Source organism: Pipistrellus hanaki, assembly GCF_964339955.1.
Source record: "Pipistrellus hanaki genome assembly, chromosome: X".
NCBI classification, from domain to species: domain Eukaryota; kingdom Metazoa; phylum Chordata; class Mammalia; order Chiroptera; family Vespertilionidae; genus Pipistrellus; species Pipistrellus hanaki.
In genome coordinates, this window is record NC_140524.1 from 7,184,884 (window position 1) to 7,207,325 (window position 22,442).

The following is a 22,442-nucleotide window of genomic DNA, read 5'->3' on the forward strand; positions in this document are numbered from 1 at the left end:
CTTCTCTGCCAGCACCTGCTGGAGTTGAGTCTGGATCCAGCTGCAAACTATCAGCTGGGGGACCCGGCAGGCATTTGGAGATTTCTGTGGCCCTGGCCGCTGTTCCGCCCACCAGGAGGCCTGTACCTGTGCCTGGCAGCACCCTACCGCTGCCCCAACTTGTGACACACTGGTCTCCTGTGGCCCTCGGTCCTCTCAGCCCTCACCCTCAAAAACCCCCGGGGCCACAGGGCACAGGAGCCCGGCACGGACAACCTGGGGCCCCGCTGCCCTTCAGAAGCGCTCCCGCCGCCCAGCCGAGCATCCCCCTGCCCAAGGTCGTGCCGGGTTCCAGGAAGCGCAGGGCCCTCCATGATGTCCTTTCTAGCATTCCCCTCTCTTACCACTTCAACACCCTCCCCTGGAGGTCTAGCGCCCTCCCTTCCTCTGCATCTGCTTAGACAGCCCTGACCCTCTCTGGTGTCTCCCTGCAGAGCCCACAGCCTCCTCCGCCTTCCACCGGGCCTCTTCCCACCCAGCCCACCCCGGGTACACAATCGCCCCAACACAACTCTCCTGCTCCCTTCACCACCCTTGCTGCTCTCCTCTGTGCCCCATAGGGACACAGCCCTGCTTGTACCTGAGCTTCGATGAGAAAAATACAAACCTTAGTGAACTGTTTATGTAACTGTGTAACCAGCGGGCACTGCCTGTCACGTTCCCTCGCATTCTGCCTACACCACTACCTCCCTCACTAGCAGTCCTGCTCCATCCCAGTGACCTCCCCTTCGACTGCCAGCCGCACACAGGTGCCATGAGGTCGAGCTTCTCAGTGTTTCCCAAACCCTGTGGACCTGTTATTTCGGTGACCCTGTCCGCTTCCCCTGAGCACACTGCTCCGGAGTGCAGCCAGCCACCTGTGTTCGGGGTCCGTGCCTCGCACCTGCTCAGGGACTTCGCTCCTGGGCTTATGAGGCGTCTCCTAGTGTCACCTGCTCTTTGCTCACTGGACCATCCCACACCCAATGGGGGAAGCCCAACCTCTGTCCCACGCGTCATTTTGCAGCTTTTCATTTGAAAGCCAAACTGCTTCAGCTTCTCCTGAGACCATTTCCACCCCCTTTAATACGACTCATTTTGCCCATCATTCCACTGTAATCGTCTACTCAAGGCCACCGCTAATTCTCATAGTTTCTGACCCACAATCCCATTTTCGTACTCACCTCAGGAAACTCATCAGTCGGTCACATTGGCCACCTGGGACCACTGCATTCTTGGTCATTCTGTTGTGTTTAGTGTTTTTGAGGGGAGGGTTATGTGGCCACGGTGCTCACATTGTCTGGGACAAGGCAGACATTGCACAGTATGCCACTGACCTGGACAGAGCGTGTGAAGTCTTCAGTCAGCATGACAGACAAGCCCCAGAGGAGAGTGTCCGCTGCAGTCCCAGGAGCACGGCGCACAGAAGCAGAGACGGGGAAGGAGCACAGCTCAGACAAGGGAGGTGAGTCAAGACGCAGAGAAGCTCCACATACATGGACCCAGAAGGTGTTGTGCTCAGAGGAATAAGTCAGAGAAAGACAACTACCTTGGACTGCACTCACATACGGAATCGAAAGCAAAACACACATGAAAAAGCAAAGCAGAAACAGACTCAGACACAGAGAACAAGAAGGATGGCTGTCAAGGAGGGGGGGTGGGACTGGGTGAAGAAGGGAAGGGACTGAGAAGTACAAATTGGCCGTTACAACAGAGTCATGGTGCTGTACTGTACAGCACAGGAATTATACTTCAAAATGCTGTAATGAGTGTGTGTGGTGCCAGGAAGGTGCTGGAGATTGGGGAGAACACTTTGTCAAGTCCATGATTGTCTGACAGCTAGGCCAGTGGTCGGCAAACTCATTAGTCAACAGAGCCAAATAACAACAGTACAAGGATTGAAATTTCTTTTGAGAGAAAATTTTTAAACTTAAACTTCTTCTAACGCCACTTCTTCAAAATAGACTCGCCCAGGCCGTGGTATTTTGTCAAGGGGCCAAAGGGCCATATGTGGCTCGTGAGCCGCAGTTTGCCAACACCGGCTCTAGGCTGCACACCTGCGACTAATACCAAGCCATACTGAATGTGAACTGTGAGGAAAAATAAATGTAAAGAGGTGTCCTTCCCACAGAGACCACCTGGGGCGCTGTGAGCCACAGAGGTGCGTCCTGGTTCCCCCTCCCCATCATCACAGACTCACAGGCACACAGGCTCCTTCCCCATGTGGGAGGAAGGGAGATGTGGAGGAGAGACCCGAGAGCGAGCATTCTCACTGAGGTCCCTGAGCATCTGTACACCCGGACCACTCCCATTCTGCATCTTAGCTCAGCCAGCAGGTCAGAAGCAAGGGCCGGGGCCTTTGTCCCTCACACACCTGTTCAGAGGCGGCACTGCTGGTGAAGACCAGCACAGCCACGCAGAACACACAGACCAGAGGGCCAGTGCCGGCAGAGCAGCACATGTGAGTAGGGGATGTCAGCACGCCTGCCCCAGCCTGCCCACAGGCTGCCCTGAGCCCACCTCCCAGTCGGTCCCTGAGAGAGGAGACCTGGGGGCCTGGCCTCCTCCTGCCTTTGACCAGGACAGCGTGTAGCCTGCCATAGACGGATCCTAAAACAGATCCCAGCCGGAGGAGAGGCCCGCACAGACTCACCGAGGGCAGGAGCTGGTGAGGGTGCCACCGAGGGCAGCCGGGTCTCCTGCAGGCCGTCCCGGCCTCCACAGGCCACGCTGGGCTCCTTCTCTTCCATCACGTCAACTCGGCGTCCTGGAGCTGGGCTGCAGAGCCGGGTTCCGAGCCAGGAGAGGGAGCCTGGGAAGGCACAGACAGTCAGCCTCTTGTGGGGAGAAGGCGCGGTTTTCCTCCTCATTCCTCTTGGGTGAACCGTGCCCGTCCTCCCTGAGGGGAGGCCCCCGGGAGCAGGGCCCACAGAAGCAGAGACGGGGGAGGACCGCCAGGGCTGCGCACAGCCCCAGAGCGTCTGCCAGGAGGTCTTGCCCAGCCCGCTGTCCTGGGGGACCTGCCCCCGGTCCCTACACATCCCGGCCAGAGCTCAGGCCCTGCCTTTTGTCCAGGGAGAGCAGCCACAAGCCCTCCCAGTGACTGACAGGGCAGGTCCCAGGGCTCCTTCTGGGCCACTCAGGTGCCCGCCGGCCCCCAGAGTGCGTTTCCCACAGAGGAGCACCCACGGAGTCCTGCCCGGAGCGCCCACCGAGTCCTGCCCGGAGCGCCCACCGAGTCCTGCAGGGAGCGCCCACGGAGTCCTGCCCGGCCACCAAGTGAATGTCACAAACTGTGCCTGTGGCAGCTTCCTGTCCCTGGGATCCTGTGGTTCTCGCAGCTCAAAGAACCGTCCCCTCTACCCCGTCCCCTCCTTCTTAAGGGGACAGAAGGGGTCTGAGGCCCTAGTCTCCCAGGTGGAAACCAGGGACGTGTCCCAAAGAAGCTCCGGAATCCTGCCGTCTCTGCCTGGTGGCTGAAGGGCCCGTGTGCAGGAAGGGCTTGGGTCTTCCGTTTCCAGTCGCGGTCCACCTCATCCCCCGTCCCCATGTGTCTCAGCTCTTCCTACGGCCCCACCTCCCAAACGGGGGAAGGAGCCTGGGAAGAACACGGCTCCTGCACAGAGACCTGAGTTCTAGGTTGCGGGTCGTGGCCAGGTAGCAATGGCAGACACTCAGGGACTGGACCCTGTGCCCCCAAACCTAAGAGGTCCTGCCAGTTACCCGGGGTGGCCTGGGCCTGTGGCCTCAGGAAGATGCTGCAGCCTCGCCTCATGTTTCTGCCTGCACTCTGACCAGCCGCCAGGCCGCTGTGAGGTCTGTGAGACACACACCCCGCCCCCCCGCCAGACCCACAGGGAGCTCTTCTCTGCTGACCCAGGGCGCCCTCTGGTCCTCGTCTCAGGGCCCCGAGCACAGCCTCCTCACCCGCAGGTGGGAGTGACCGGGCCAGCCTCACGTGCAGGCCCGAGACTGACAGATGCTCTACATCACCCCAATCAGGTCCCAGCCAGGCAAACCTGCCCAGCTCTCCTGGCTCCCTGCGCCGCTCTGGTCCTGAAACAGGGAATGTCTTTGAGAAGCCCTCTGTCTGAGCTCGGTGGCCACTCAGGCCCATGACGCCAGCTGCCGCCATCACCCCAACCCAAGCCCTGGACCCCCTGCCCCCATCACCGGCCGGCTGTCTGGTCCTCCATATAACAGCTGCCCTCTCACGCACCTGTGCCCAAACGGTCCAGTTCTCTCCCCTTGCTGGGTCACCCAGTCTCGGTCTCCCTGATGGATGATGGCGGCTTTCACTCGGAAGCTGCTGTCACTCCCCCCACAGAGCTCCACGGCCACAGCGGTGAGGCCGGGAGCAGGAGTGAGCATGGAGTCTTCCCGCAGACCCAGTGCTGCCTGAACCCTGCTGTGCACGCCTCACCTTCACCCCCCCCAGGCCCCTCCAATGTCTCCTTCACAGTCACCCCTGCACCGCCTCAGGGTCCTCAGGGCCTGGGACTGCGTCCTGTGCTCCCGCCTCTTGTCCGGGGGCCACACCCTCACAGCGCGTCCCTCAGTGCACCCCCCTCTGCGGCTACGGCCAGGTCTCGGTTCCCTGAAGCCAAGCTTCTGGGGAGTGCAGGCTCCAGGAGCCGTGTGTTTGCTCACCTCTCATCTCCTCACGTCCCCCACCTGGGAGCAGGCCCTTGTAACTTCTCCAAGGCGCTCATGTCGCCAAACCAAGTACCAAGGCTGCCTCGGACACAGTAGGCACTTTCTGTCCTCACAGCGCTCTCCTTTCTCATCCTCCTTCCCCCGCCCCCATCTGTTTCCATCTGCACCCCGAGTGCCCACAGCCTGTTGCATCACCAAGCCTACCTGAGGGGTCTCCATGGGACCGCAGCGCCCCTCAGGCCGAGACCTGTGGCACCTCCCTCAGATGGCGCCCAAGCCCCGCCATTCTACCAATGGCCCCAAACCAGAGTTCCCTGTCTCATGGGCGGCCCTGCCATGTACCCGTGTCCTTACACCTCAGTCCTCGGGGCGCCACTCGGTGTGAGCCCACTCCCCCATGCCTCCCTGGCCCTGCTCTGGAAAGGCCAAACCAGGGTCCCCGTGTTCCCACAGGCTGTGCAAATGCCCCGTGAGGCTCCGTCTTCCCAGTCACGGACAAGACTCTGTCCTGGTTGGGCTGGCCCTACAGGAAGCACCAGGAGAACCTGCCCCTGTAGCGTTCCCGACGCACCCAGATGCTCACCTTCTCCAGGAGCTGACACCGTCTGACCTCCAGGGAGCAGGGCGCAGCAGCAGTGCCCTCGGGGCTGGAGGAGAAGGTTGGCCGTGACGTGTCCATGGCTGTGCCTGGAACAAGCTCGGCTCACCTTCCGTTTTCAGCATCAACGTCTGACCTGCTTGGTCTGTCCCAGAGAAGAGCACGCACGAACGTGAAAACATCAGGGCAATGAAGCATGACAATGCCACTCAGCGATGTCAGGGGAAGCCCGACAGCTGGTCGGGCCACATGGACGGGCAACGTCTCAGCTTGTGGCGGCCATTCCCACAGAGCCCTGTGCTCCGCCCCAGACGGCCTCTGTGCACGGCCTCACACACCGTTAAAGCGACTAAGCTCAGGGGCCGTGACAGGGGATAAACGCAGTACAGAGGTCCCCGGCCACGTCGAGGCCCGCTCCCACCGCTCGATGCAAACGATTGTCGCCGCAAGTGGGAACCCAACCGCATAGGCGCCTACGTCACTCACGTGGAGCACAGACACCACAGGAATGAAGTGGAACAGTAAACAAATGAAAAGAAAGGTAGCCATTCCTGACCTTTACCTGTGGGAAATAAATAATAAAAAACATAAAGCACATATGTACACATGTCAAAATGAAGCAACTTTTTAAAAATAAATAAGCTAGAGGCCCAGCTCATGAAAATTCATGCACTGTGAGGGCGTGGGTCCCTTAGTCTGGCTTGCCTCCTCTCTCAGTCCAGGAGACTTCAGGGCGGGAGGAGACCCCATCACACCTCTGCTGCTGCCACTGCCCGCTGCATAGGCTTCAGCCGGCCCTGGGTAGCTGGCAGCCGCCACTGAGCCTTGCCTGTGCCTCGGACTGGCCCTGGGTAACTGGGCAGCTGCCATCCAAGACTTGCCAGTGCCTCGTGCCAGCCATGGGCTGCTTGGGAGCTGAGGGCTCTAGGGGACTCCAGAGGTAGGTGTGTGGAGCAGTGCTCCTGCCACTCTGGCTGGGCTGAGGGGGCTGGGTGCTGCCATATTGTGGCTGTGGGTGCCACCATCTTTGAGGATGTGGTAGTCCATTAGAATATGCCGCCCTTATCGGCTGCGGGTGCCATGATCTTTGAGGGGGGTCAGCAATTAGCATATTCCCTCCTTATTGGCTGTGGGCGCCACCATGTCTGCGGCGGTGTGAGGGTCAATTAGCACATCCCCCCTTTATAAGATAGGACGGGAGCTGCCGAAGTCACCTCAAAAAGACATAGGTGGTCCCACGGAATCTGAGGACTACCTGTCTGTCTGCTTAGCGAGTGCTAGGTGTTAACCTCACAGCTTTGGTCAGGACCACAAGGACAGGCGGCTTTAACACACACATACCTGGACCGTGGCTTCCTCCTTCCCCGTGCCTGTGGGCTGTCAGGAGGAGCCCACCTTCTTCCGAAGGACGGGTCTCCCATCTCCAGGCCCAGGCTTCCTCCTTCCTCATGCCCATGGGCTGTCAGGAGGAGCACCGCCTTCTTCCGAAGGACGGGTCTCCCATCTCCAGGCCCAGGCTTCCTCCTTCCTCATGCCCATGGGCTGTCAGGAGGAGCACCGCCTTCTTCCGAAGGACGGGTCTCCCATCTCCAGGCCCAGGCTTCCTCCTCCCTCGTGCCCGGTGGGCTGAGGGCCAGCAGCAGGTCAGCAGGGTCCGCTGTCTTCGGAAGGACTCTCCCATTCCAGGCCCAGGCCTCCTCCGGGAGGATGGCCTTCTCCACAGCAGCAGTCTGGGCCTCCAGGGGAGAGGGGGTCACCAAGGCTCCTGCAGGGGCCCAGCCCAGACCTGCTGACTCAGCCTCAGGGCGGGAGGGGGGGACCAGCACCTGTTCTTTTGTTTCTTTATTTTTGAGCTGTATACGTTAGGTATTTTTTTTATTATGTAAGTGTTACAAACAGAGGATCCGACAGGGGAGGCACCGCTGTGGTGGGGAAGCCTGAGGGCCCAGTGCCTTCCCTGTCCCGGGTTCAAATCCGACCCCGGACGGAGCAGCCACGCCTGCTGACTCGGTGTGATGTGTCCTGCCTTTGGAGAGGTGTCCCTGCACATTGCTTACACTGCCCTCGAACCCAGAACCGCCGCTGGGACAGAGGGTGCTCACTGACTGCCCTGCCCTCGAACCCGGAATCGCTGCTGGGACTGAGGAGGGTGCACACTGACTACCCTGCCCTCGAACCCGGGACCGCTGCTGGGACTGAGGAGGGTGCACACTGACTGCCCTGCCCTCGAACCCGGAACCGCCGCTGGGACTGAGGAGGGTGCACACAGACTGCCCTGCCCTTGAACCCGGAACCGCCGCTGGGACTGAGGGTGCTCACTGACTGCCCTGCCCTCGAACCCGGAACCGCTGCTGGGACTGAGGAGGGTGCACACTGACTGCCCTGCCCTCGAACCCGGAACCGCCGCTGGGACTGAGGGTGCTCACTGACTATCCTGCCCTCGAACCCAGAACAGCCGCTGGGACTGAGGGTGCTCAGTGACTACCCTGCCCTCCAACCCGGAACCGCTGCTGTGACTGAGGGTGCTCACTGACTACCCTGCCTTCAAACCGGAACCGCCGCTGGGACTGAGGGTGCTCACTGACTACCCTGCCCTCAAACCGGAACAGCCGCTGGGACTGAGGAGGGTGCACACTGACTGCCCTGCCCTCGAACCTGGAACCGCCGCTGGGACTGAGGGTGCTCACTGACTACCCTGCCCTCAAACCGGAACAGCAGCTGGGACTGAGGAGGGTGCACACAGACTGCCCTGCCCTCGAACCCGGAATTGCTGCTGGGACTGAGGAGGGTGCACACTGACTGCCCTGCCCTCGAACCCGGAATTGCTGCTGGGACTGAGGAGGAGCTGTGCCATGCGGTGCCCTGGCTGCCCCACACCAGGCGGTGGAGCAGGGAGAAGGCTCGGCTGGCGGAAAGGGGCAGTGTATCCCCCTGGGTGCGGGCGGGGGCGGTGCGCTGGGTGAGGGGGACAGGGCCTCCCTGGGTGAGGGGGACAGGGCCCTCCCTGGGTGAGGGGGACAGCGCCCTCCCTGGGTGAGGGGACAGCGCCCTCCCTGGGTGAGGGGGACAGCGCCCTCCCGTTGTCTGAGCGCCTTCCTGTGTCATCAGAGCTGAGGCTAAGGGAGGTGGTTGCCAGGGAAACGGGAGCTGGGCCTGCGGGCGGCGTGAGGAAGAGCAAAGCCCGGAGTGGACTGTCAGATGCCGGCTGGACGGTGGAGCCTGCCTGGACTGGAACTGCGACCTGACCACCACGTCCGCCCGAGGGCGCTGCGCAGGGGCACCAGCCGCGCAGGGGCACCAGCCACGCAGGGCCACCAGCCGCACGCAGGGACACGCAGCCACACACAGGGGCACCAGCCACGCAGGGCCACCAGCCACACACAGGGACACCAGCCGCACACAGGGGCACCAGCCACGCAGGGCCACCAGCCGCACACAGGGGCACCAGCCACGCAGGGCCACCAGCCGCACACAGGGGCACCAGCCACACACAGGGACACCAGCCACGCAGGGGCACCGGCCGCACACAGGGACACCAGCCGCACACAGGGACACCAGCCACACACAGGGACACCAGCCACGCAGGGGCACCAGCCGCACACAGGGGCACCAGCCACACACAGGGACACCAGCCACGCAGGGGCACCGGCCGCACACAGGGACACCAGCCGCACACAGGGACACCAGCCGCACACAGGGACACCAGCCACACACAGGGGCACCGGCCGCACACAGGGCCACCAGCCGCACACAGGGGCACCAGCCACACACAGGGGCACCGGCCGCACACAGGGGCACCAGCCACGCAGGGCCACCAGCCGCACACAGGGGCACCAGCCACACACAGGGACACCAGTCACGCAGGGGCACCAGCCGCACACAGGGGCACCAGTCGCACACAGGGGCACCGGCCGCACACAGGGGCACCGGCCGCACACAGGGGCACCAGCCGCACACAGGGGCACCAGCCACGCAGGGCCACCAGCCACACACAGGGGCACCGGCCGCACACAGGGGCACCAGCCACGCAGGGCCACCAGCCGCACACAGGGACACCAGCCGCACACAGGGACACCAGTCACGCAGGGGCACCAGCCGCACACAGGGGCACCGGTCGCACACAGGGGCACCGGCCGCACACAGGGACACCAGCCGCACACAGGGGCACCAGCCGCACACAGGGACACCAGCCGCACACAGGGGCACCAGCCACACACAGGGGCACCAGCCACGCAGGGCCACCAGCCGCACACAGGGGCACCAGCCGCACACAGGGACACCAGCCACGCAGGGCCACCAGCCGCACACAGGGGCACCAGCCACACACAGGGGCACCAGCCACGCAGGGCCACCAGCCGCACACAGGGGCACCAGCCACACACAGGGACACCAGTCACGCAGGGGCACCAGCCGCACACAGGGGCACCGGTCGCACACAGGGGCACCAGCCACACACAGGGACACCAGCCACACACAGGGGCACCAGCCGCACACAGGGGCACCAGCCACACACAGGGGCACCAGCCACGCAGGGCCACCAGCCGCACACAGGGGCACCAGCCGCACACAGGGACACCAGCCACGCAGGGCCACCAGCCGCACACAGGGGCACCAGCCACACACAGGGGCACCAGCCACGCAGGGCCACCAGCCGCACACAGGGGCACCAGCCACACACAGGGACACCAGTCACGCAGGGGCACCAGCCGCACACAGGGGCACCGGTCGCACACAGGGGCACCAGCCACACACAGGGACACCAGCCACACACAGGGGCACCAGCCGCACACAGGGGCACCGGCCGCACACAGGGGTACCGGCCGCACACAGGGGCACCAGCCACACACAGGGACACCAGCCACGCAGGGGCACCAGCCGCACACAGGGGCACCAGCCACACACAGGGACACCAGCCACGCAGGGGCACCGGCCGCACACAGGGACACCAGCCGCACACAGGGACACCAGCCGCACACAGGGACACCAGCCACACACAGGGGCACCGGCCGCACACAGGGCCACCAGCCGCACACAGGGGCACCAGCCACACACAGGGGCACCGGCCGCACACAGGGGCACCAGCCACGCAGGGCCACCAGCCGCACACAGGGGCACCAGCCACACACAGGGACACCAGTCACGCAGGGGCACCAGCCGCACACAGGGGCACCAGTCGCACACAGGGGCACCGGCCGCACACAGGGGCACCGGCCGCACACAGGGGCACCAGCCGCACACAGGGGCACCAGCCACGCAGGGCCACCAGCCACACACAGGGGCACCGGCCGCACACAGGGGCACCAGCCACGCAGGGCCACCAGCCGCACACAGGGACACCAGCCGCACACAGGGACACCAGTCACGCAGGGGCACCAGCCGCACACAGGGGCACCGGTCGCACACAGGGGCACCGGCCGCACACAGGGACACCAGCCGCACACAGGGGCACCAGCCGCACACAGGGACACCAGCCGCACACAGGGGCACCAGCCACACACAGGGGCACCAGCCACGCAGGGCCACCAGCCGCACACAGGGGCACCAGCCGCACACAGGGACACCAGCCACGCAGGGCCACCAGCCGCACACAGGGGCACCAGCCACACACAGGGGCACCAGCCACGCAGGGCCACCAGCCGCACACAGGGGCACCAGCCACACACAGGGGCACCAGCCACGCAGGGCCACCAGCCGCACACAGGGGCACCAGCCACACACAGGGACACCAGTCACGCAGGGGCACCAGCCGCACACAGGGGCACCGGTCGCACACAGGGGCACCAGCCACACACAGGGACACCAGCCACACACAGGGGCACCAGCCGCACACAGGGGCACCGGCCGCACACAGGGGTACCGGCCGCACACAGGGGCACCAGCCACACACAGGGACACCAGCCACACACAGGGGCACCGGCCGCACACAGGGGCACCGGCCGCACACAGGGACACCGGCCGCACACAGGGACACCAGCCACACACAGGGACACCAGCCACGCAGGGGCACCAGCCGCACACAGGGGCACCGGCCGCACACAGGGACACCAGCCGCACACAGGGACACCAGCCGCACACAGGGGTACCGGCCGCACACAGGGACACCAGCCACACACAGGGGCACCGGCCGCACACAGGGACACCGGCCGCACACAGGGACACCGGCCGCACACAGGGACACCAGCCACACACAGGGACACCAGCCACGCAGGGGCACCAGCCGCACACAGGGGCACCGGCCGCACACAGGGACACCGGCCGCACACAGGGGCACCGGCCGCACACAGGGGCACCGGCCGCACACAGGGACACCGGCCGCACACAGGGGCACCGGCCGCACACAGGGACACCGGCCGCACACAGGGGCACCGGCCGCACACAGGGGCACCGGCCGCACACAGGGACACCGGCCACACACAGGGACACCAGCCACACAGGGGCACCAGCCGCACACAGGGGCACCGGCCGCACACAGGGGCACCGGCCGCACACAGGGGCACCGGCCGCACACAGGGGCACCGGCCGCACACAGGGACACCGGCCACACACAGGGGCACCGGCCGCACACAGCCACACGCAGGGGTACCAGCCGCACACAGGGGCGCAGGCAGGCTACACACTCACCTGCACACTCACCTGCACATGCACCTGCTTTCTTCTGGCTCTGCACGGGCCGCCTCTGGTGCAGCATCCAGGGCCTGCAGGAGGCAGGGGTGTGGACAGCACACAGGGCACGGAAGAGGCAGACAGGGGTCCTTGTTGTCAGGAAAGCAATGGCTGCCCTCGGCCTCCACGGGGGGACATGCGCAGGCATTGGTAGCCACCTATGGGGGGCCTGACCGTTAGTGGGCAGTCAGGGCCTGGAGGACATGTGAGGGGCTGTGCGCCCTCCCCTCGCTCCGGCTGCTGACCATCTCCACCCCCACGGAGACCCGTGCTCCTGGGCAACGCAGCCCCCCTCCCTGACCGCCCCGGCTGGCCGCTGGCCCCGGTTTCCGTCTCCAGATGGACCGTCTCTGGGCATTGGAAACACTGGCTCGTGTGTGAGGTCACCCGCTCTCCCCAGCATTTCCGCTCCGGTGCCCTGAGGTCCAGCCTGGAGCCTGACCCGCTGGATGTGCCTGCACATCAGGCTCTGGCCCCTCGGCTGTCCCATGGACCGTCCGCCGTCTCACACGTGGCCCCGGGTCTCTGCTGTGCCCACCGGGGGTGCGAGGACAGGCCTTTAGGTGTGCACAGAAGGGGGTGTCTGCTGACTCCCCGTTCCCCCTGCGGGCCCCTTCCTTCTCGGTGCGCCCCCGTGGGGACAGGTCGGTCGGAGCACCCCCTCAGCCAGCCCCTGGCACCTCCCCAACCCTGGTCCTTCCAGCCGCGGTCTCCTGCCCCCAGGCCTCTCAGGGCCCAGGAGGCTCTCCACCACCGACTGGGTGTCAGGTCTCTCCCCAAGAAAAGGTCACTGTCCAGGGCAGGGCCTGGCTCTGCCATCCCCCTCCCCCTGCCCACAGCCAGCGAGCACGCAGGGCGGGGCAGGGGAGGGGCGGACACCTGCAGAGGGCACACGGGGATGTGGCTGGCAGGACTGAGCTGGCGTGGCTGCCCGCGTGAGGCCATCTCTTTCTGAGCTCTGCCAGCTGGGCCTGGGCTGCCTTCTCCATAGTATGGCCCGCCCTCCCGCCTCAGCCCTCCCACCTCAGAATCCTGCTCCGATGGGCCTTGGGGAAGGAGGGAGTCAGCGGGCAAAGGGCAGCGTGGCCACACTGTGTGCTCCCAGGAAAGACTCCCCGACAGAGAAACACCATGGTGGCCGGCTCGCCACCCCACCCCAAACGGCCAGGCGGAAGGCAGCCTGCTATTCAGGAGGGACAAGCCCGGCTGCATGACCCTCTGCCCTGGGGCCCTGAGACCAGCTGGCCGGACCCTGGGCCCCCGCCCTCTGCTGCGATCAGAGCCTCAGGATCCAATGACCGTACCTGCCCTCCAGCCTCTTCTGTCTGTAGACGCGGGCGTGTGTGCACGGCTCTGGGCCCACCTGCAAGCACATGGGCAGCAAGCAGAGTTTATTTTCACTCAGCGAACAGGGTCCCCTCCCCATGAGGATCAGGTGGTGGTGGGGGAATAGATTTAATCATTCATGCCTCCTGACACAGAAGGCATTCTGCCCCAACCCCGACGCTTAGTGCCTCCATGACGATTAGTGCCTCCATGAGGCTTAGTTCCTCCATGACGCTCAGTGCCTCCATGACGCTCAGTGCCTCCATGACGCTTAGTGCCTCCATGACGCTTAGTGCCTCCATGACGATTAGTGCCTCCATGAGGCTTAGTTCCTCCATGACGCTCAGTGCCTCCATGACGCTCAGTGCCTCCATGACGCTTAGTGCCTCCATGACGCTTAGTGCCTCCATGAGGCTTAGTGCCTCCATGACACTTAGTACCTCCATGAGGCTTAGTGCCTCCATGAGGCTTAGTGCCTCCATGAGGTTTAGTGCCTCCATGAGGCTTAGTGCCTCCATGAGGCTTAGTGCCTCCATGACGCTCAGTGCCTCCATGACGCTCAGTGCCTCCATGAGGCTTAGTGCCTCCATGAGGCTTAATGCCTCCATGACGCTTAGTACCTCCATGACATGCAGTACCTCCATTGCAGCAGGCAGGCAGCTGCTGTTCCCCTGCACCCACCCGGGCACCCGGCAAGAAGCAAGAAGGCGTCAACCTGCTCCTTTGATACACTGGGATCTGCCGCTCTGGGACTTCAAGGTGGTGGTCACAGACCTGACCAAGAACCAGCCAGTGTGGGTGAAGAAACCTCAGTTCTACAGTTAGCTTCCTTTAATTTGTAGCTTCATTGGGTCCCAGGAGGAAGTTATCCATCTGACTCCCCCTAGGGCAGTGGTCGGCAAACTGCGGCTCGCAAGCCACATACGTCTCCTAAGCTGCGGTTTGCTGCTCAGTTGACTGATGAGTTTGCTGACCACTGGGATAGGGGCTTACTCACAAGGGACAACAACAGCCTGTAATTATTGGAATCGAGAGTCTAGGTCAGTGGTCAGCAAACTCAGTAGTAAACAGAGCCGCAGCTTGCCGACCACTGTCCTAGGGGCAAAGCCACTCAGTGGCAGGGAGCAGGGAACCGGTCCCAGCATGTGGGTCCCGTTCATAATGGCGCACACAAAGACCAACGGTGAACCCCACACCCCTTTCCACACTGCCTTTTCACTGTCTCTTTATTGTTAAAAGTATTGCAGGTGGCCGAAACCGGTTTGGCTCAGTGGTAGAGCGTCGGTCTGCAGACAGAAGGGTCTCAGGTTCGATTCTGGTCAGGGGCATGTACATTGGTTGCAGGCACATCCCTGGTAGGGGGTGTGCAAGAGGCAGCTGGTCGATATTTCTCTCTCATCGACGTTTCTAGCTCTCTATCTCTCTCCCTTCCTCCTCTCTGTAAAATATCAATAAAATATATTTTTAAAAATGTCTTGCAGGTGCCCCCCCCTTTTCCCCATGGCCCCCTCCCCACTCCTGCTGATCCTCAGCCCTTCACCCCACTACTGTCTGTGTCCGTGGTTTATTCGTATTTTCATATAAGTTCTTTGATCTCTCCCCCTTCTTCCCTCCAAGGATCCATAGTCTGCTCCATGCTTTCATGTCTCTGGATGTATTTTGTATGTCAGTTTATTTTGTTCATTGCATTCCACACATGAGTGAGATCATGTGATACTTGTCTTTCTCTGACTGGCTTATTTCACTCACCATGATGCTCCCCAGGTCCCTCCATGCTGTCTCAAGGGTAAGAGACCCTTCTTTTTACTGCTGCATAGTATTCCATTGTGTAAATGTACCAAAGCTTTTTAAAAATCCATTCATCTTCTGATGGGCACCTAGGCTGTTTCCAGATCTTAGCTATTGTAAATGGTGCCGCTATGAACACATGGTACATATATCCTTTCTGATTGGTGTTTCAGGATTCTTAGGATATATTCCTAGAAGTGGGATCACTGGATCCAATGGCAGTTCCATTTTTAACTTTTTTTTAAAAAATAAATCTTTATTGTTCAGATTATTACAAATGTTCCTTTCCCTCCCCCTCAATTTCTCCCTTCCATCAGGTTCCCACCCCACCCTCTGCCCTTTCCCCACCCCCCCATTGTCCTCATCCATAGGTGCACAGTTTTTGTTCAGGCTCTTCCCGCACCCCACTCCCCCTTTCCCTGAGAATCATCAGCTCACTCCCCTTCCACACCTCTGATTCTATAATATTCACCAGTTAATATTGTTCATCAGGTTTTTTAATTCCCTTGACTTTTAGTTTCACTTGTTGATAATTACGTATTTGTTGATCATAATTTTTATCTTTATCTTCTTCCTCTTCCTAAAGAACCCCCTTCAGGAATTCATATAATTGTGGTTTGGTGGTGATGAACTCCTCTAGCTTTTTTTTATTGGTGAAGCTCTTTATGTGGCCTTAGATTCTGAGTGATAGCTTTGCTGGGTAGAGTATTTTTGGCTGTAGGTTCTTGCTATTCATCACCTTGAATATTTCTTGCCATTCCTGCCTGGCCTGCATGGTTTCTGTTGAGAAATCAAGCTGACAATTGTATGGGTGCTCCTCTATAGGTAACAACCAACTTTTCTCTTGATGCTTTTAATATTCTCTCTTTGTCTTTTGCTCTTGGGATTTTAATTATGATTTGTCTTGGTGGGTCCTCTTTGGATTCCTTTTGTTTGGGGTTCTGTGCACTTCCTGGACTTGTAAGTCTATTTCTTTCCCCAGGTGGGGGAAGTTTTCTGTCACTATTTCTTCCACTATTCTTTTGGTATCTTGCTCTCTCTCTTTTTCTGGGACTCCCATAATTCTGATGTTGGTTCGTTTGAAATTGTCCCAGACGTTTCTTACACTATCTTCAACTTTCTGGATTCTCTTATCATTTTGCTTCTGTGGAGGAGTGTCCTCTGGCTCTTTGTGTTCCAAATCTTTGACTTGATTCTTGCGATCTTCCAATCTGTTTTTAGGACTCTGTATAATATTTTTTATTTCAGACAATGTATTCTTTATTTCTAGTTGATCTCTTTTCATATCATCATAGGTCTCGTTTATTTTATCGGCCTTTTCTAGGAAATTCTTAAAAAACCTTATAAGCGTGGTTTTGAACTCTATGTCCAGTCATTTGTTCTCCTCCATTTCTTTTGTTTGTGATCTGTTTCCTTGTCTTGGCATTTTCACAGCTTCCCTGAGTTGGTAGGGTGGCTTTGTGTGGTAAGGTGTCCGATATGGTTCAGTGAGTCAGCCTCCCAGTTACCTGAGGTGGACAGTCTTGGTGTAGCCCTTTGTGGGCTGTGTGTGCAGACTCGTCGTTAAGCCTTGCTTGTTGTTGTTATCACTGGGAAGCGTTGATCTCCAAGCCAATTAGCTATGAGGATCAGAAGTGTCTCAGCTAGGAGGGTTTCTGTATTCCCCTTGAATGGGGCAGAGTCTCTGGGTGGCACAGACAAGCCTTGGTGAATCCCGCAAGATTGATTGCAGGTGTGCGCACCTCTTTGGTATACGCACAGACAAGCTTTGGATTCCTGTCTGTCCCTCCCTAGGAGAGTCCTATTTGCGGCGAACGAGAAAGCTAGCCATTGGAAGGGCTTCTGTGCTCCGCTTGGATGGGGCAGAGTCTCTGGGTGGTGCAGACAAGCTTTGGTCAGCCCCTCCCTACGAGGGTCTGGTTTCTGAGTCCCGCAGTAATGGCCGCTGGCTTCACACACCTCCGAGAGATCTCTGCCCACTGCCTCCATTTTTAACTTTTTGAGGAAACTCCACTGTTTTGTGTAGTGCTTGGACCAGGGCTCCTGTTTCTCCACATCCTCACCAGCACTTGTCGTTTGCTGGTTATTGATGGTAGCCAATTTGGCAGGCTGAGGTGATACCTCACAATTGTTTTAGTTGCATCTCTGACGATTAGCGATGCTGAGCATTTCTGCATGTGTCTCTCGGCCATTTCCATGGTCTCTTTGGAGAAGTGTCTACTCAGGTGCTCTGCCCATTTTTTTTTTATGGTTTTTGTCTTCCTTTCATTGAATTACATGTGAACTTTATATAGTTTGGAAATTGGCCCCTTATCAGATGTATCACTGGCAAATATGTTCTCCCATACAACGTGCTCACAGTGATTTTGATCCCGGTTTCTTTGCTGTGCAGAAGCTTTTTATTTAGACGCAGTCAGTCCCACTTGTTTGTTTTTCCCAGGTTTCTCTTGCCCAGTGTATCGTAGCAGTGAAAATACTGCTAAGTGAGGTGTCTGATAGGATTGCGGTCTATGCTTTCTCCAAGGATTTTTATGGTTTCTCGTCTTACATTCAAGTGCTCTGTCCACTTTGAGTGTACTCTTGTGTGTGTGTAAGCTGGTGGTCTAGCTTATTTTTTGCACGTGCCCGTCCAGTTTCCCCTCATCATTTTTCTGAGAGATTCGTGAGACCAATCTCATATTGGCACACGTGCCTGCGAGCAGGCCCAGGGCTGCTGCTTGGAGGCCGTTGATGCAGTGGCAGCACACGCACGGGCATGGCCAGGGCCCTCACACTGCAGACCTTTCTGTCCCAGGAGAGCACGTAGGGGGAGACAGAGCCCGGCGTGAAGTGACCGCTGCATCACGGAGTGCTGACTCAGGAGCTGAGCACCACGGCTGCACAGCCTCCCGGCCTCCGAATGCTGAGGGCAGTCCCCTTCCTGGCAGACGGTCAGGTCCCTCCTGGGGTCCAGCAGCGCTCCTGCTGAAAGGCTTTCAGTCACAAGCTGGATGAGTGAGTCCTTCGCCCACTGCTTACGGTTCGGCCCCAAAAGCAGCCCGCCCGGCATCGGTCAGGTGAGGCGCCACAGTCAGCTGTCCTTCAACCGCCGTTCGAGGAGCCTCTGGAACATTCTTCTGCTTTCCTGCCCCCCTCCAGGTGGTGCTTGTCCTCCCCTGCTGCTGCCGGACAGCCCTATGGCAGCGGGCCGTGCCGTCTGGGACCCAGGCTGAGCCCCAGCCCACAGGGCCCGCAGGAGGCTTTCCCGGGAGGGAGGAGGTGGGCCCCCTTCCTCTCCCCAGGCAGCCACCACCATCCGCCCCCGGCAGTGCCCACAGTCACGCCTAAACCGAACCCGATCCCCACCTCCTGAGGACGAGGCTCTGGCTTCCCCCGGAGCCCGATACGTGGGCGGGAGCACCGTGTCTCCACCTCAGGGTCCGAGAAAGCTTTCTCGCTCCGAGGGGATGCTGACCCTTTCACGGCCCTCTTGCAGGGCGTCCCCCCTCTGTGCTGCTGCTGGAGCAGTCCCTCTGCCAGGTGGGCAGGGCAGGCGGTGCCAGCACTGGGGCCCCCTCACTGAGCCCCCCATTGGCAGTTCCGAGAGGCAGGAGGAGAGGCTGCGGAGACTTGCGGGAAGGCTCTTCTGGGCCATCAGGGAAGATGTAGGCATCCTCACCAAGCTGCGTCCTGGAGCGGACCCAGGAGGCGTGGTCCCTGTCCTCGGCTCCGGGCGCCCTCGGGTCTGGACAGGAAGGCGAAGAAGGTTCTCAAAGGCCCGATGAGCCCAGACTGCACCACACGTGGTGAAAGAAGCAAGCAAGCCAGCACTGTTCACCCTCCCTGCCCCCCGTGTTTCCAAGCTGTACGTGGGGAGAATAGTGAGCCCAACCCCGGATCCTTCTGCGTGTTACCCGGGATAACACACCCCACCACCTCCTGACACTGATGGCTCCCGGGCAGGGGTCTAGAAAAGCGTCCAGCACTCATCCAGATGGGACCTGGAAAGCACAATGGCGGGCACAGAAATGCCCTGCGGACTTGTTAAAGACTGTTCCCAGCCACAATGAAAAAAAAAAAAATATATATATTATTCATTTTTCACAGTGAGGAAGGGAGAGGAATAGAGAGATAGTTAGAAACATCGATCAGCTGCCTCCTGCACACCCCCTACTGGGGATGTGCCCGCAACCAAGGTACATGCCCTTGACCAGAATCGACCCTGGGACCCTTGAGTCAACAGGCCAACGCTCTATCCACTGAGCCAAACCGGTTTTGGTTCCCAGCCACAATGTTAACAGCAATCAATGTGAATAACAGGTGTTCTCCTTGTAAGCACCCCCAGACTTTCAGAAAGTAGACTTCTACTAGTTCTAAGTATTTTCACCATGCTGGCACACCCTGGTATTTAAAAAAAAAAAAAAGACTTTTATTGATTTCAGAGGAAGGGATGGGGAGAGAGAGAAACTTCAATGATGAGAGAAAATCATGGGTCAGATGCCTCCTGCAGGCCCCCCTCCCACTGGGGATGGAGCCCACAATGCAGGCATGTGCCCTGACAGGGTCGTGACCTCCTGGGTTATAGGTTGATGTTCAATGCTTGAGTTATGTTGGCAGGCCTGACCCACCCTTTTAATGTTAACCTACATCCTAATTGGTTGTTCGTATAGGCTGGTCAAGACTATGGGAATAAAAATTTACTGTAGCACAAATTTATTTTAGTAAAAATAAGAACAGAAATGAATGAAATTTCCAACAGAACAAATGAACTCAATTACATCAGAACTGGTTCTTGGAAAGGATTAATAAACCTCTAGTTGGTGAGAGGGAAACAAGTTACCAGTAGGAGGAATGAAAGTGTGGTTTTCCAGCAGACCAACAGATAGGAAGGGGCAATATGGTATCGCTACTTCCAACTCTACATATGCAAAAGCAACAACTTAGAGCGAGTGACTCATTTATGCGAAACCGTAAACTACGCAAACTCCCGGGTGAAATAGTGTGCACTGTCCAACATCTTTTACAGAAATCTAAGCGGTAAAGTCCTTTGGAAAAGGTCCAGAGTCAGTACCAGACACAGCAATGCATATTTCTCAAATGGCACATCATTCCGAATAGCGTGGAGCCATCTCTCCCCATCCCAGTCCACATCCCACCCCGAGTGACGCGTCCCTTTGTCCAGGGTACCCACGCTGTACGCACGACCCCGCCCGCTGGTCACTTGGCAACCGACTCAGTTACCAGATGGGCCGTGGAGGCCGCCCACGGCTGTGCTGAGGTAATGCTACCTTACCGCCAACCAGTTCTCCATGCACTCCCGTTAACGAACATGCTCAGTGTCGCCCAGCGGCATGTGCGGAGCCACGGGCCTGTGCGTGCGACCCTCACTGTGCTGAGGGTTTATTCCATCAAGGCTCAGAGCCAATGGCCACGCAAAGGGTTTCCATTCACGGCAAACGGAACACAGACTGACTTTAGAGCAGGGGACTGCACAGTCCATAGACAGCGGATGGCATCGGAAATCCTTTAGGCGGAAGCTGGACAGGACGGGAACCTGGACCCTTTGTGGAAGTGCCGCTCTGAGAGCCTCCTTCGTGCAGCTGACAGCACGGCCGCCGCTGGCCTGAGTGTCCTGCCTCGGGCTCGAGCATCGGAGAGGCCCAGACGGTGGTCACTCTCCACCCTCACGCCGGACAGGGAAGCCTGGAGCAGGACAAGACCGTGGCCCGCCCCACTCGTTCCCAGACGAGCTGTGCACATCGTGGGAATGGGGAACGTGAAAATGCGCACCCCGCGATCCACACCAGGGACGCCACCACGTGTTGCCACCACACGCCCTAGAGACGGCGAGGTCTTACCCTGCCGGGAAGCTCTCAGAACATCATTAAATCCTCTGGTAGCCAGCAGTCTCTAATGTACCGAGTCTTTCTGGTGAGAACACGGCCGAGGAGACCAACCGGAAGCCTCCGAGGCAGGAACAAAAGGAACACGAGAGCCGAGGGCAAGGCAGCGGTCTTTAATGTACCGAGTCTTTCCCGTGAGAACACGGTTGAGGAGACCGATCAGAAGCCTCTGAGGCAGAGAACATAAGGAACATGAGAGCTGACAGCAGGGCAGGGGACCTCTGAGGAGACATCACCACCCCACTGGCCTTCCTCCTGAAGGAAGGTGCACTTTATCTCTTATCCATTCTCTGCACGGCCGGCGGATGGAGGTAGGCACAGAAGGTTACAGTGTAGACCCCAGACTGGCACAGGCTTTTCTCCCGGAACAGGTAAGACCCATGAAGTGAGATTAGGGAACCCATTATCCCCATCCTCTCAGCCTCAACCAGGAGTTCAACCATCAGGCACCCCTCAGCCAACCACCCCTGTCCCCTCCCCCTTGCCAGACCCCACACATGCACGAATTCATGCACCGGGCCTCTAATTAATAAATTAATATATATCTTTTATACACACACACACACACACACACACACAGTGAGTGACCACATTATTGTGATCTCTGAACGTATAATAATTTGGCCACTCAGTGTATATTGAAAGTAGCTAAGACAGTGGACCTTAAATGTTATCATCACACAGAAAATGGTAATTATGTGAGGGGATGGAGATGTTAACACACCTTATTGTGGTCATCATTTCTTGATATAAATGTGTATCAAATCATCATGCTGTACACTCTAAACTTACACATGTTAAATGTTAATAACTCAAAATTGAATAAAACAAAATTGCCCCCACCCTGTCAAGTGGCCATCCCTTCCAGCCATCTGTGTGCCCTCTGACATCTCCTCACCATTCTTTGACCTTACTCTTATTGTAAATATTGGCACCACAGGTTGAGCCAGATTCTTTCATCCTCTCAGTCCCGCAGTGCTGGCACCAATCATTTAGTATAGAATCGTATTTAGAAGCCAGCACCTGGGGGGAAAACACCAGGATGGCGGTATAGGTAAACACCTGAACTTGCTGCCTCGAACAACCACTTCAAAACTACAACTAAAAGACAAAACGGATATCATCCAAAACACAGGAAGGCTGGCCGAGTGGAAATTATGCAACTAGAAGGGAGGAGAAAAGCACACTGAGACTCAGGAAGTGTGAAAGTAAAGTGCAGAGGTACGGAGGCGTGCACATGGAAAGGGCTGGCAACTGAGTAGTTGTCTCTTTCAATCAGGAGGGAGACAAAAGCTCCCGACTGGTCTGAACTCCAGTTCTGGGTGAGTCTCTGGGGACCCATACTCATACGGGGAGAAATTGGACTGTTTGGCATCGGTTGAAATTTGAGGGCAGCTTTCTCTCAGAGGTGCTTGCAGTGATTACCATGGGACACTGAGACCCAGACCTCTTAGGGCAGCGCTGACCAGAAGCCATTTCTGTTTGCTCCATCCTATTGATTCCCTGAGACC

At 58.9% G+C, this 22,442-nt stretch overlaps 1 long non-coding RNA gene across 4 annotated transcripts in view; it reads right to left on the minus strand.

The window, feature by feature from the left end:
- The window catches only part of LOC311615758, a 62,528-nt gene that overhangs the window by 35,025 nt on the left and 5,061 nt on the right, over positions 1 to 22,442 (minus strand). Inside the window, exons 2-6 of one of the 4 annotated variants that reach the window (XR_014793796.1) lie at positions 13,240 to 13,298; positions 11,918 to 12,093; positions 6,614 to 8,425; positions 5,258 to 5,417; positions 2,672 to 2,830 (exon numbers count right to left, since the gene is read on the minus strand). This is a non-coding gene — a long non-coding RNA (uncharacterized lncRNA). Of the gene's footprint in view, positions 1 to 519; positions 2,831 to 5,257; positions 5,418 to 6,613; positions 8,426 to 11,917; positions 12,094 to 13,239; positions 13,299 to 22,442 lie in introns of those variants that run through there. The other 3 variants (XR_014793798.1, XR_014793799.1, XR_014793797.1) reach the window with 3 other exon arrangements.